General features: G+C 39.2%; 1 protein-coding gene across 6 annotated transcripts in view; it reads left to right on the top strand.

The window, feature by feature from the left end:
* dab2ipb (DAB2 interacting protein b) overlaps positions 1-14,319 on the top strand; it is a 250,907-nt gene that overhangs the window by 61,739 nt on the left and 174,849 nt on the right. The window contains exon 1 of one of the 6 annotated variants that reach the window (XM_037533223.1): positions 4,270-4,501. The exons of 4 other annotated variants lie outside the window; for them this stretch is intronic. The gene's annotated coding sequence lies outside the window, so the exon portion shown is untranslated. Of the gene's footprint in view, positions 1-4,269; positions 4,502-14,319 lie in introns of those variants that run through there. One more of the 6 variants, XM_017698896.2, reaches the window with a different exon arrangement.

The following is a 14,319-nucleotide window of genomic DNA, read 5'->3' as shown; positions in this document are numbered from 1 at the left end:
CGCTGCTCCACAGCCCAATCCTGGGGAGCCTTATGCTCCTTTGCATCAGGCACAGAGACCTTAGACTCATGTGCAGCTGTTTCAGAGTATGCCTTTCTATTGCCAATGTATTTCTGAGATCATGTAGGCCTGGACGCATGTCAAGGTCTGGGATATATTAGATATTGAGTGAACACTCAGTTCTCATAGCTCACGTGTTTGTTGTGGGAGAAATCAGCAGATGTGAACAGCTTTAATAAGGGCTAAATTGTTATAGCCAGATGACTTTAACAGATATGGTCAGATAGATATGACAGATAGTGTCAGACCACCTCTGAAATGGCAAGGCCTATGCGATGCTTCTGGTCAGGAGTAGTGGTGGGGAGGAGGGACAACCAATAGTGGTCCAAGGGACAAACCACAACCTGATGATAAGATGTTGGGAGCCCAAGGCTCAATGCATGAGGGGAACAAAGGTACAGTATCTCATCTGTTCTGACCTGACAGAAAAGCAACTGTGGCGCACACATTTTGTGATATGGTTATGGTTAAGAACGTGTTACAAAACACCCCTGACTACCATGAAAGTGCTTACAATGGGCATGCAATTGTCAGAACTGGACCTCGGAAAACTACAGGTCACCTGGGACAACCAGTCCTGTTTACTTTCATGTGGATGCTCATTTACTGGAGAAGTGATGGCACCAGGATGCACTGTGGGAAGAAGATAGGCCAGTGGAGCATGATGCTCTAGGCAGTATTCTACTAGGAAGCTCTAGGAGGCCTTGCCTCAGTGGGTCAGAGCTGTTTTGGTAGCACACAGCATATTAGGCAGTTGGTCATAATGTTGTGATTGTTTGCTAATTGGTGTATGCTGAAATTCATGTATAACTTATTTATACCTCACTGAAAGACCTCTGTGTAAGATCAAGCTGAGAAACCTTTTTTCTCATTTATCAAGGACTGCAATAATTCTGGAGGGAGCTATAAGAAGGACTAAAGCAGGACTTCAGCTTGACTTTAATAACTTGAAACTAGAAGCCAAGAAAAAGTCTTTCTGATACCCCAGAGCAAAATGTCTTCTCTTCCTATAGATTTTTTGTCATTAATTTGCACTTTTTGCTGGAAACTGCAAAGAGTATGCATCTTCAGGAGCAAAGCTGCATAACATTATTATGCATGAATATCATGTTTATTCATCAAACTGCAGGATGTAACTAGTCTGTCTGTAATTTTAATGGGGTTTTCAGCTGCAAACCCATTTTGAGGGTACTCAGCTGTGAGTGGGGTCGTAGCCTCTGGTTCAGGAGAAGTAAATCAACGCAGCAACAATTCCAACTACCCTGTAACACACACAGTGCAGACGGTGTCCTGTATCAGGCATCAGAGGGTCAGAGGGTGCTGACCTTTGAACTTCCGTCTGCCAGAATACTTTTGTGTCTATACTGATATGGTACAGACCAGAAGGCAAAACACGTGTTCTTTATAGACAAATTTTGATCTCTCATATTTTGCTGTAAACTGATGAAGAGCAAATTTCTTCCATAGCCCTTCTAGATCATCTTTACCAAGAGTGCCAGTAATTCAGGGGGTCAAAGCTCATAAAGAATCAAGCAATGAATTAATAATCAAACCCCAAAAGAAAATGAAGAAAGAAAGAGGGGAATGAGGAAAGGTGTGGTGGTCGCCAGTGAAAGAATAGAGTGTCTTCTCGGCTTTCTTTTGTGTCTTTGAAACTTTAGATGCACATAGACATAGCTGTAGGTCTCTCTCCCTCTCTGTATCTCTCTCTCTCTCTATCTCTCTCTCATTCACTGACTCTCTTTCTTTCACTCTCTCTGCCTGTCCAAATCATGCAAGGATGAATAAATAGATACTTCTGTCATTTTCAGGAGGAAATACCTTGTATTCCTACTGGTGAGAGAAACATGGAAAACTAGTAACTACCATAAAATATTCAGTAAATACTATGAAATATTTAATAACTACCATAAAATATTCAGTAACTACTGTGAAATATATGGTAACTACCATAAAATATTCAGTAACTACTGTGAAATATATAGTAACTACAAGCCCAATTCCAAAACACTCTGTATAAAATGTAAATAAATGTAAATAAAAACAGAATTCAATGTTTTGCTAATCTCATAGACCCATATTTTATTCACAATAGAACATAGAACACATATCAGATGTTGAAAGTGAGACATTTTACCATTTCACGAAAAACATTAACTCATTTAGAACTTGGTGGCAGCAACGCATCTCAGTTGGGAAAAGGTCATGTCTACCATTGTGTAGCATCCCCTCTTCTTTTATCAACAGTCTGTAAAAATCTTGGAAGGGAGGAGACCAATTACAGGAGTTTTGCGAGAGGAATGTTGTCCCATTCTTGTCTGATGTAAGATTCTAGCTACTCAACAGCTACTGTGTTTTTGCTGGATTTTTAATTTCATAATGCGCTAAATGATCACTATCTGTGAAAGATGTGGACTGCAGGTGGGGCAGTTCAGCACCCGGATGCAGGATGTAAAATAAGCTGAAATAAGGCCTTCCCTGAAAGAGACATTGTCTGGATGGCAGCAAATTTTGTTCTAAAACCTCTATATACTGTTCAGCATTGATAGAGCCTTTCCAGATATGTAAGCTGCCCACACCATAGGTACTAATGCAGCCCATCAGACATGCAGGCTTTTGAACTGTGTGCTGATAACAAGCTAGATGGTCCCTCTCCCTCTCCAAAAAGAATTTCAAATTTCAAATTTCAAAGAACACTTTTCCATTTTGCCACAGTCAATTTTAAATTAGATTTGTCCCAGAGAAGACATGGCATTTCTGGATCATCTGGACATGATATAGTTTTAAATTGCGAGCTGTGTTTACTGCTGTAAACAGTGGTTTCCAGTACAGAATCATGCCTGTTTTCAATGAAGTGCTGCCTGAGGGCCCAAAGATCATGATCATTCAATATTGACCACTGATCTTGTCCCTTGCGTGTAGGGATTTCTCCAGATTCTCTGAATCTTTTGATATTATGTACTGTAGATGGTGGGCTATTCAAAGTCTTCGCAATTTTACATTGAGGAACATTTGTCTGAAATTGTTCCACAATTTTTAGACATAGTTTTTCACAGATTGGTGAAATCTTCCTGTCTTTGCTTCTGAGAGACTCTGCCTCTCTAAAATATCCCTTTTTGATCTATTCATGTGAGCTAGTTGCAAATTGCTCTTCCAGCTGTTTTCATTAGTACCACTTACTGTTCCAGCCTTTTGATGTCCCTGTCCCAACTTTTTTGAGATGCTTTGCTGTCATCATGTTCTAAATGAGTTAATGTTTTTCATGAAGTTGTAAAATGTCTCACTTTCAACTTCTGATGTGTGTTCTATGTTCTATTGTGAATAAAATATGGGTCTATGAGATTTGCAAATTATTGCAAATCATTTTGTTTTTATTTACATTTATTTACATTTTACACAACTTTTTTGGAATTGGGGTTGTACTATTAATCATTAATTATTCAGTATCTACTATATCTACTATCTACTATAATAAATTGTTCGGTACTACTGCAGTAAGGTGACTGCAGTTGAAGTTCCACTGAGTTCATGCTGTGCTCTGAGTGGGATTCAGGAGTTTCTTGGCTCTTTCAGTCTGTACGGCTGTAGAATCCAGGCTTACTGTCTTTGCCTACTCAGCCGCAGCCTGCACTCTGATTGGTTCACAGCTTGAGCTCTCACTGGTCCATTCCGGGTCTGGAATTCCACTCTGTGGGCTCTTGGCCCGCCTCCTTCTGTGCCCTGGGGGCGTCGTCAAAGAACAATGGCATTCCCCCACATACTGCATGGAGAGGTGTCTGTGTGTAGGTGGGTGATGGAAAGGATACTCCAAGTCTGCGGTACATGGAATGTGAATTCATGAGACATGAGGTACATGCAGCAAATGCTCTCTCCCTCTCTCTCTCTCTCTCTCTCTCTCTCTCTCTCTCTGATAAACACACAGAGTTTCAGAAACAGCAAATGTGGGACATTTTCTTCACAAGAGTGATGACAGTTTTTTCTTCTCTTGGAAGGTGAAAGAAATGTTTAAACTTAGGAAAAAAGAAACTGGAAAGTTTTAAGGTGAAACATTTTCACACTCACAGGAACACCTTCTCTCACACTAGGCTTGTTTGCATGGCTTAGATGTTGAAAAAAAAAAGGGGTGGATCTGATCTCAGCTTGCAGCGAAAGCACCCGCCAGAGTACTTCCACACACACACACACTCACACACACATGCTCTATTTTTCCCCCTTTCACTTTCTCACACACATACACACTCCAGGCTTTGCTGCTCTAACTGCAGAAAGACAGAGATGGAAAGTGTGTGACCGAGAAAGGGAATAGAGCTAAAGAGAAAGAGAGAGAGAGACAGAGTGGACATTGCTTTGACTGGACTTATGAGGTGCTATTGGCTCTCCATGTGCTGAGAGGAGAATGGCTTTACACTTCTTATACACACTGCTGTAGCAGTTTATAAAGGTAAGAGAACCATTTTACTTCTTTTGCTACTGTTTAGTATGTGTGTGTGTGTGTGTGTGTGTGTGTGTGGTGTGTGAGAGGCAGACCAGGGGTTTTAGGGCTTTTCCTTTACCTTTTGTGTCACACTTTGTTTGTACAAGCCAAAATCCCAAGTGTCAGAATCCCACGCAGTCTCATACGCACACACACACACACACACACACACACACACACACACACACACACACACACACACACACACACACACACACACACAGCTGGTCTAAAAAGTGAGCCAACATGTTTGGAAAGTACAGTAGTTCCCTCGTGACTATTTCACTTTTCTGCATTGTTCTGGCAACAAAATGACAGCATGTTCTCATGCTTTTTGCCAAAGCTGAGAAAATTCTTGCAACTTTTGTACTTCAGTTGTGAACAGTTCAGTATTCTGTGTAAGCTTGTTGCTGAGTGTACACAAGTGAGAAAAATTAAATTGACTACATCCATTAAAATCCAAATCTGGGAACAGGGAACTGACAAATATGATATTTACGATACATTTCAAAATTTAAATCTAGAAAAGTATGTCTCAGCTAAGAAATGTGAAATTGAAAATAAACATGAAGCTCAAATTACAATTTATAATCTAGAATAAGCAATGTGAATTTGACCTTATACAAATTTCAAGGTAGAAATGTTCGTTTCAACTGAGAAATGTGAAAAATTGCAATCTAAAGTGTTAATTTCATTTGATAAATGCAAAATTGCCTGTATATTTCATCCCAAACTGCAATTTATAATCTCAACTGAGAAATGTAAAATTTCCCATGTATTTCAAAATCTCAGTCCAGCAATGTAGAAATTTTCCTCTTAGTTGAGAAGTTGGCTGTATGTTTCAAAATCCTAATCTGCAATTTAAAATCTCAATTGTAGTCAATGTGAAATTGACTACGTACATAAACCTTAATATACAAACATTGATCTCAGTTGAGAAATGTGAAATTTGCCATATACATAAAGTTCAGTCTAGAAACATTAATGTCAGTTGAGAAATGCAAAAGTGACTGTATATTTAAAAACATCAATTTACAATTTAAAATTTCATTTTAGAAATGCAAAATCTACTTTATACATTAGTCTGCAAATGTTTATTTCACCTGAGAAATGTGAAACTGGTTTCATACATAAATCTTAATCTTAAGAAATGAATATAAAGTTTATATTTTGTAAATTTTGCATAAAATGCCCAGTTTATACATATTGCATGAAACCTAGTCTATACATATTGATCTCTATTGAGAAATGTAAAATTGGTTATATATTTTAAAATCTAAATCTAGAAATATTAAATGCAATTTACAAATATGAAATACACGCCAAAGTCTTGAATTATTAATGCTGTTGTTTTTTAACTACTTGGTTATAGTTTTTTTCTTGAAGAACTGACTTGGGATTTGTGTGTATTAGCTGTTACTTATCAGTGTCTGATAGGAAATCTGGTGCTATTAGTGTCTCTTCTGGGCTTTGATGCTGTACATACATATTTTAGAAAGCTTTAGACACTGAAGGAATCACTGTTGGTGTGAAGTGAAAAATGCCTCACTTTGCTACTGCAAAGATCTTCCTTTCCTTTGAATTGCAATGCAGTCTGCTGTACCTGTACATACGTATGCAAATGTGTGTTTTTTGCATGTGTGTAACTCTCAGAGTTCCTGATAAAGCCCTCTATAGAACACCACATATGGTCAGTGCTGCCATAACACTTTTTCTTGTAACATTTGTAGTAACTTGTAGTTTAATATTTTTCTGTTTTGTGTTTTTGTTTCTGTTTTTATGTATTTGCATTTTGATATGAATGGAAATTAGATTTTTTTTTTTACAAAAGTGACAATATTAATACCTTCTAAACTTGAATTCTGTGATGTCTGTGTGAACTGTAGTAGCGTTGGTCCTGTTTTTCTGGTGACCTAAAAGTGAGTCCCAGTGCTGCGTCATCCCGTCATCCGTTAGCTTTGCCACCTTGTTTTGCTTTGTGAATCTTACCGTTCTGTGGCAGGCCTCCTTTTGCGAGATTCCATGCACAGTATTCCGAGTTCATTGTTGCTCTATTAATAGCTTGGGGTGGGATAGTGCGTGAGCCGGCAGCTGGCGGGAAGGAAATGGGCCTGGAGAGGAGAGGGATTACCAGGATAGAGCACAGGGGGTCACAAACCGAATTATGGAATCTCGTGAATTGTGGGTTGCTGGGAATGAATGTATTTGGGATGACCTACACTGGAGTTTCGCAGCCAAGTGAACTGAAATCTTGATCTTGACGCTGTTGGGCTGACAGTAGTTATGGTGTTGTGTTGTTTATTTGTTAACATGCTTGCTTAAAACTCAAATATGACCAACAGTTGTCCATTAATCCTTAATCTTCCCCAAACCACTGACATGAGACTGAGTATACACACTAGAATGGGACTGTGACAGTGTGTACACTGCATCTAGGGGTGTAAAAATGCACCGGTGCATTGGTCTGAAGTCGATTGTTTTGATATTGGAGAGTTGTAATCAATCCTAAATGGTTGCATTACTATTGCATTAAAAAAAATGAGATTTACACCTCTGATTAACTCTGAACCACATTCACTTTATCACTCAAGTACATTTGCATAGCTGCAGAATTAGTCTTGATGGCAAATTTGTAAAGAATACATGTAAATACAATCCACAGCCATATTCAATGTGAACTAAACAAAGCTCAGTCAGGATCAGTGTACACAGGTACGCATGTGTGGGGATTCTATGAGGAGTATGAGTAGATTAATGAATGCTGCTGTATGTTAAGATTCCTGCAAAACTGACTGAGTCCTGTTGAGAGTCGTGAGAAAGCATTAGTGATCTCACTGTCTTGTACCAAAGAGAGAAAGACAGACAAGGTTAGGCCATTTCTTTGACTTCTCTGTTGTTCTTCCCAAAGTAGCAGCATCCTGCTGAGTTTTCCTGTTGGTTTTCCGCCGGTGTTCGTACTCTCCGTCTCTGACTTTGACTGTGGAATGTTAACTATCCTGTCCTTTTCCTCAACACCCAATCTCCCCACACCCCCACAGAAGAAAATCTTCCCTTCTGTTGTCAGTCAAATCTCTCCTTGATGGTACTGAGTGAGGATACAAATACGTCATGAAGTTGAAAATCCAGACTGTCTGCTTTAAATGCGGTGCCCATCAATACTGTGCCTTATTGTGTTTGGTTGTGTTCATACATATTTGGGTACAGCTAGAAATTGACATATTTTGTCACCTAAATTTTGCAAGCACAAGTGCTTTTCAGTGAAATTTGCTGACTTTCAGTGTGAACTAAGTTTGTGTCTGAAGCCACCAGCTTATGATGTCAAGTTCAACTATGGTAAATTTTGACCACTGAGTTTGCATTTAAAGATTTCATCCTCACTGGCTGTAAATACCTGTAAATATAAACACATACAAGAGAGACTCTAGGATATCCAGTATAGAGACTTTATGTTAAGTGTTATCTTTACTTTTGTGATTTGACTTTGTGGTAAATGTGTTATCCAGCTTGCTAACTGCTACATTAGTTATATTAGCCCTTGGCTTGTGAAGACACCTCACTACCACCAACCACATAGGTACATACAGCTCTTGTTCTCACATGTATTTTCTGGTATAATGATGTTCACATTCATATCCTGTTTATGGCTGGCGAGTTAGCTAGCTTGCTAACTGCACAAAAATGGAAGGTTTTTTTCCCCACTGGCAATCTTACTACCCAACAAATATCTGGTGTGAACAAGGCTTGAAATACTTAATCTATGAGATCATGTTACTTCTTGGCCAAACTGAAACCAGTGGCAACAGGTGGCAGCATAACATGGTGGACAGATTTTTCCTGTTAGTACAGGCTTTTTTTGCTGTTAGTTTAAACATCTGTTAGCTTCGGCCTGTTTACAGCTGTCCGAGTTGAACTTTACCACTGGCGATCCAAACATGGCTTTGTATGAAGCCTTCTGTTGAAATTAATTACAGTCCAGTCTTACACACAGATCAGTGGTCACGAAACACTCCTGGAGATGCTTCCTGCTGAGCTTAGCTCCAGCTGGTAAAAGCCATCTGAAAAACACGGATTAGCTGTAACAGGTGTGGCCAACAGGGGTCCAAACTAAACTTTTATAGGAAGAGGGTTGTCCAAAAGCAGGCTGTTGACAACTATTTTGGATGTTTTTGCTAGAAAGGAAGGATCAGTGTGAGCGTGCTTAGCCTGAGCTGGACTGAAGTGTGTGTGTGTGTCTTTATTATTGCTACAGGATGCTGATTGTTCTCTGCTCATTAAGAAGGATCTGTTGGTCATTTCATCCTCTCATGGGTTATTAGGAAGACTCGATTAGTGAGGAGAGATGCACACAGGCCTATTGTGACAGGCTGATCATTAGAGACCTGAATAACTCCCTCTCCCACACGGTGGTCACTCATCAACTCATCACATGACTTTCTATTTGTGGTATTGCCAGATAATTTGATTCCAGAGAAAACAAATAGGACAAATCCTTTTCAATGGTCAAGACCCCCACTGGTCCACCACAGAGCAGGTATTATTTGGGTGGTGGATTATTCTCAGCACTGCAGTGACTCTAATGTGGTGGTGTGTTAGTGTGTGTTGCACTGGTACGAGTGGATCAGACACAGCAGTGCTGCTGGAATTTTCAAACACCTCAGTGTCACTGTTGGACTGAGAATGGTCCACCAACCAAAAATATCCAGCCAACATCCTTCTGAGGGCCACATCCTGTGACCACTGATGAAGGACTAGAGGATGAACAACACAAACTATGCAGCAACAGATAAATTACTGTCTCTGACTGTACATCTACAAGGTAGACCAGCAAGGTAGATGTGTCCAATTGAGTAGACATTGAGTGGACACATATATATTGGGCGTTAATGTCGTAATGTTGGATCATTTCTAGTGGTCTGCAAAGGGTAACTGGAGTTTTTGCACAGCAGCAATGAAATATACAGCCGTTGCCTGGGTGCCCCAGGTCAAATTATATGTTGCTGATTGACAATACACTTCTACACATTTTTATGTTGCTATTTATTGGCATAAACCTAAAATGTGACCTGTGTAAAATTTATAGCCCATATACATTTAGTTTTTTCCCCAAACATGTTAAACTTACTGTAATATACATTTGTAAATATACATTTTGTAAATAAATAAATATACATATACATTTTGTGTTAAAATTCACATGTAAGCAAGCTTGATCTCTGTAGAGGATGGATTCCCTCAGAAAAAGAGGTCATATTACAATAAATACATCTAACATTAACATCCTAGGTAGTGAATTCATCTTTGTCAATGTGTATTCTTTAGCTATTTGCAGACCTCTCCTGAAGGAAGTCCAGTACTATTGCAAAATAATTGTAGTTATTGTAGTTATCATCTGTTGTCTGATTTGACTAATCAGGACTTTGTCATGCTCATAATGAATCCATGCGATGGCTGGGAGTGTTGAGAAGAAATCTAGAATTAAACTCCTGACACTTGCCCACAAGATATCGAAAATTGGTTTCTTTGTGCTATTTTTATGTTTATCTGCATGCATTCTAATGACATATAGAGTTTTTGGCAAGTTGAATGGTATTAAATGATATGTTTAAGACTGTTCAGTTCAGGATAGGCCATGATTTTTAGTCAGGAAGTGGAAGCTTGTAGTGGTCAGTGGCATTCCTGTCTTGTCTGCAGTATTTGGGGTGACAATGGAGATTTTCCAATTATAGTGTCATGACAAATCATGCGACCACCCATATGACCTGTAGTGAGTTACTGAGTCGGTTAGTATGAATCAGAGCCAGAGGTGGTTGAATGTAAGTATGTAGTTGTTTTATTGAGGATTTTCCAAGAATGTGTGGTGCAATTTTTTTGTTAAATTTACTACAAAACAATCTCAGTATGAACATCTCCACATTAAGAACCCCAAGCAGCAGAATGGAGAGGGCATCAGAACAAATAAGAGATGATGTGTCACGTATCCCTCCGGCTCGGGCTGTCTTACGAACTCCCTGGGAGATCATGTGACTGTGGCTCCACCATCATCCACCAATCAGCACTCATCCTAACTTTAATATTGATCTGTTTCACCTGTTCAGTTGGACCCCATTTGCTGGATCCTGTCCCTCTTATGGTTTTCCTTTTTCATATTTGTATTTTCCTGGATTTGCCCTCTGCCTGGTTTGTGACCATGATTTTGGATTGTGCTCAAACATAAAAAACACTCTCTGATTTTAACCACACGTGTCTGGCCGGTTCTGTTTTATTACATGCTATATATGAGTACATCGCTTTATTGTAATGTGCAAATCACTTGGATTTGTTCATTTGTCTATTGTATGTGAATCTGTCTGTATGGTCATTTAACATGGCTAAGAACTGCCAACTTTTGAAGGAAGGGGCCATTTCACTGACAAGCAAAGTGACCGACCACAGATGTCTAGACATGATATACAGGGACAGTCGAGTATCAAAACAGTGCTTAAACTTTTAAATAACTTTTTCCAATTCAACAACTGTATCTTACACTAAGTGACTCATTGCTGTCACAATCAGTCATGGTGGAAATGTCTTGCTGCTGATAGCACACATTTAGGTCAACAGTTAAGATTATTTTTAAGATTATTATAGGTTAAATGATATTTTACATGTTTATGTTATTACATATGTATTATAATGATAAAGCAATATATTATCACTGTCAAAAAAAACAAACAAACCAAAAAAACAACAACAAAAAAAAACAAGTATCTCTTAAATGGAAGGCAAAAATGTTCTTGAATCCTGCAACTTATTGTAGCAGATTTTATTACAAGCAATATTTGGAGTATTTCTATTGGTCCGTTTATCGTGAAGTGTTTGTATAATGTAAAGGACAATGACGTTATATATTTTACACACATGCCAGAGTGATCTTATTAAAATTTAGCCTATTTAATAACAATAAGCAATAAGTGCTATTAATATAGTTCAGATTCTAAGGGTTAACAACTTTGAAGTTGTCCTGAACTATTGACTTTACACAGGCAACGTGGGGACCCTTTTTGTCCCTCAAAAGACTCCTGAGACTCCTGAGCACCTGAGAATCCTAGGTCCAATCGCAATAGATTTATTTATTCTTTCTGTTTTAAGTAATTTATAACTCTTGTTTATACTTGTATGATGTGTGAATTTGAGTGTAAACTGTAAGCATGTTAAGTAATCAACAAGCCACAGCCTCTGTAACTGGGAATCTGAGGCAACATATCCGATGGCCCTCCCACTCCCCTGTTACTCAGTGTAATGCTTGGCATTACAGGCATCTGTTAGCTTTCATAACAGAATTGGCAGTTAGTGTTCCCCTCCAAGCGTGTTGAGCTGTCCAATGATGTCACGTCAAAAAGACTTGTGACTCAGGAATCACGTGCTAGCCTTCACCCTCCAAGCTTCACGTGATGAGAAGACCTAGCTACAGGGTAGGAATTAGACACTAAAAAGATTGGGAATTAAAATTTGGGTAAAAAGTGATTCTCCATCTACATCAGAAGAAAAGCTCACTGTGGCTGTTGCTGGATCTTTCTGTATGGAGTCCAAGTAGAACACAAAGTCGCCAGAATCTTAATTTAGTACCTAAAATCGAAAGCTGTCTGTGTCTCTCAAAGTGTGAAATACATCCGCTGCTGGAGAGCCAGGATTGTTCACAGTTGTCATGGCTGTGAGTGTGTGATGCCAAGAAATGCTCTTATTGTTGTGATGTGTCATACTGCTACTGCCCTCCTCCCACACCCCTGCACCCCCGCACCTTCTCCAAATGCACAAACATGCACACACTTAATACTTATTTTGCTATTCTTGTCCCCACAAGGACAATAAAACAAGAATATACATCCAAGCATGAGCACACACAGTGACTACATGTCTTTTAGACAAAAACAGGAAGAGACAGTCAGATATTTATCCACAGCCTAAACCTCTAAACTCCCTAACACATGCCTGTGAGTCAGTTGTGAGCAGGCTGAATGCAGAGTGCTTCTGTGGTGCAGTGGATGCTACTGTTTCACAGTGTTTTTGTTAAATGAAGTAGGACAAGGCAGCTTTTTGGTATAAGTTTGTTTAGGGCACTGCAGAAAAACATGCACTCATTTATAAAGATATTTTCTCTCCATTTTAACTTTAAGTTTTAACTTTAAATTTACTTGATTAATAAACAGAGATATTTAAATAGATCGAGTATTTATTTTCTTATTTTTGAATATGTAACTTTCATTGCAAGTGAATATTTTATTCACAGCTGAATTCACAGCTGCAATGGGCAGAGGGATTGAAACACTTGACACTGGAGACCTGAACAAATGACCTGGCATGGGCATGCAAAAGCCATTGTATATCACCAAATTTACCATGTCTCAAAAATTCTGTCCAGGCCCTGCAGAATTATATCAAACCCAACTTTAGCCGAACAAAATTATATCACACTAAATTTATTGTGACAGATGTCCATCCAATCCCAACTGTACCACAACGAAATGCTGTCTTAACCCAACTGTATCCCAGCAAAATCCTATGCAAATCTGACCATATCCCAGCAAAATACTGTCCTAATCTGACTGTATCCCTGAAATATCCTGTCCCAACCTGACTGTATCCAAGCAAAACCCTGTGCAAATCTGACCATATCCCAGCAAAATACTGTCCTAATCTGACTGTATCCCTGAAATATCCTGTCCCAACCTGACTGTATCCAAGCAAAACCCTGTCCCAATCTGACTGTATCCCAGCAAAACCCTGTCCCAACCTGACTGTATCCCAGCAAAATACTGTCCCAATCTGACTGTATCCCAGCAAAACCCTGTCCCAACCTGACTGTATCCCAGCAAAATACTGTCCCAATCTGACTGTATCCCAGCAAAACCCTGTCCCAACCTGACTGTATCCCAGCAAATTACTCTCCCAATCTGACTGTATCCCAGCAAAACCCTGTCCCAACCTGACTGTATCCCAGCAAAATACTGTCCCAATCTGACTGTATCCAAGCAAAATTATGTCTCAATCTGACTGTATCCGGCAAAATACTGTCCCAATCTGACTGCATTCCAGCAAAATACTGTCCCAAACTGACTATCTAAGTAAAATTATGTCTCAATCTGACAATATCCCAGCAAAATCCTGTGCAAATCTGACTGTATCCCAGCAAAATCCTGTCCCAATCTGACTACATCCTTGCAAAATACTGTCCCAATCTGACTGTATCCAAGCAAAATACTGTCCCAAACTGACTGTATCTAAGCAAAATTATGTCTCAATCTGACTATATCCCAGCAAAATCCTGTCCCAATCTGATTGTATCCCAGCAAAATCCTGTGCAAATCTGACTGTATCCCAGCAAAACCCTGTCTCAATCTGACTGTATCCAAGCAAAATTATGTCTCTATCTGACTGTATTCCAGCAAAATACTGTCCCAATCTGACTGTATTCCAGCAACATACTGTCCCAAGCTGACTGTATCTAAGCAAAATTATGTCTCAAGCTGACTATATCCCAGCAAAATCTTGCCCCAGTCTGACTGTATCCTTAAAAAATTATTTCCCAAGCTGACTGTATCCCAGTAATATCCTGTCCCAGCTCAGCTTTATCCTGATAAACTTCTGTCTAAATCTTACTGTATCCCAATATCCTGATCTATTGACTTAGGCCATAGAGGAGACTCTTTATCTAAAATCACCTTAAACTTCTTGAGTGCAGTATCTTCAGTTGTTCCTTTTTTCCTTGCATCTTCAATAATTTATAACTCCTGCTTGAGAGGAGAGAT

This window comes from Pygocentrus nattereri, chromosome 23, assembly GCF_015220715.1.
Source record: "Pygocentrus nattereri isolate fPygNat1 chromosome 23, fPygNat1.pri, whole genome shotgun sequence".
Lineage (NCBI taxonomy): Eukaryota > Metazoa > Chordata > Actinopteri > Characiformes > Serrasalmidae > Pygocentrus > Pygocentrus nattereri.
Note: the sequence above shows the minus strand (reverse complement) of the source record. Positions and strands in the feature narration are given on the sequence as shown.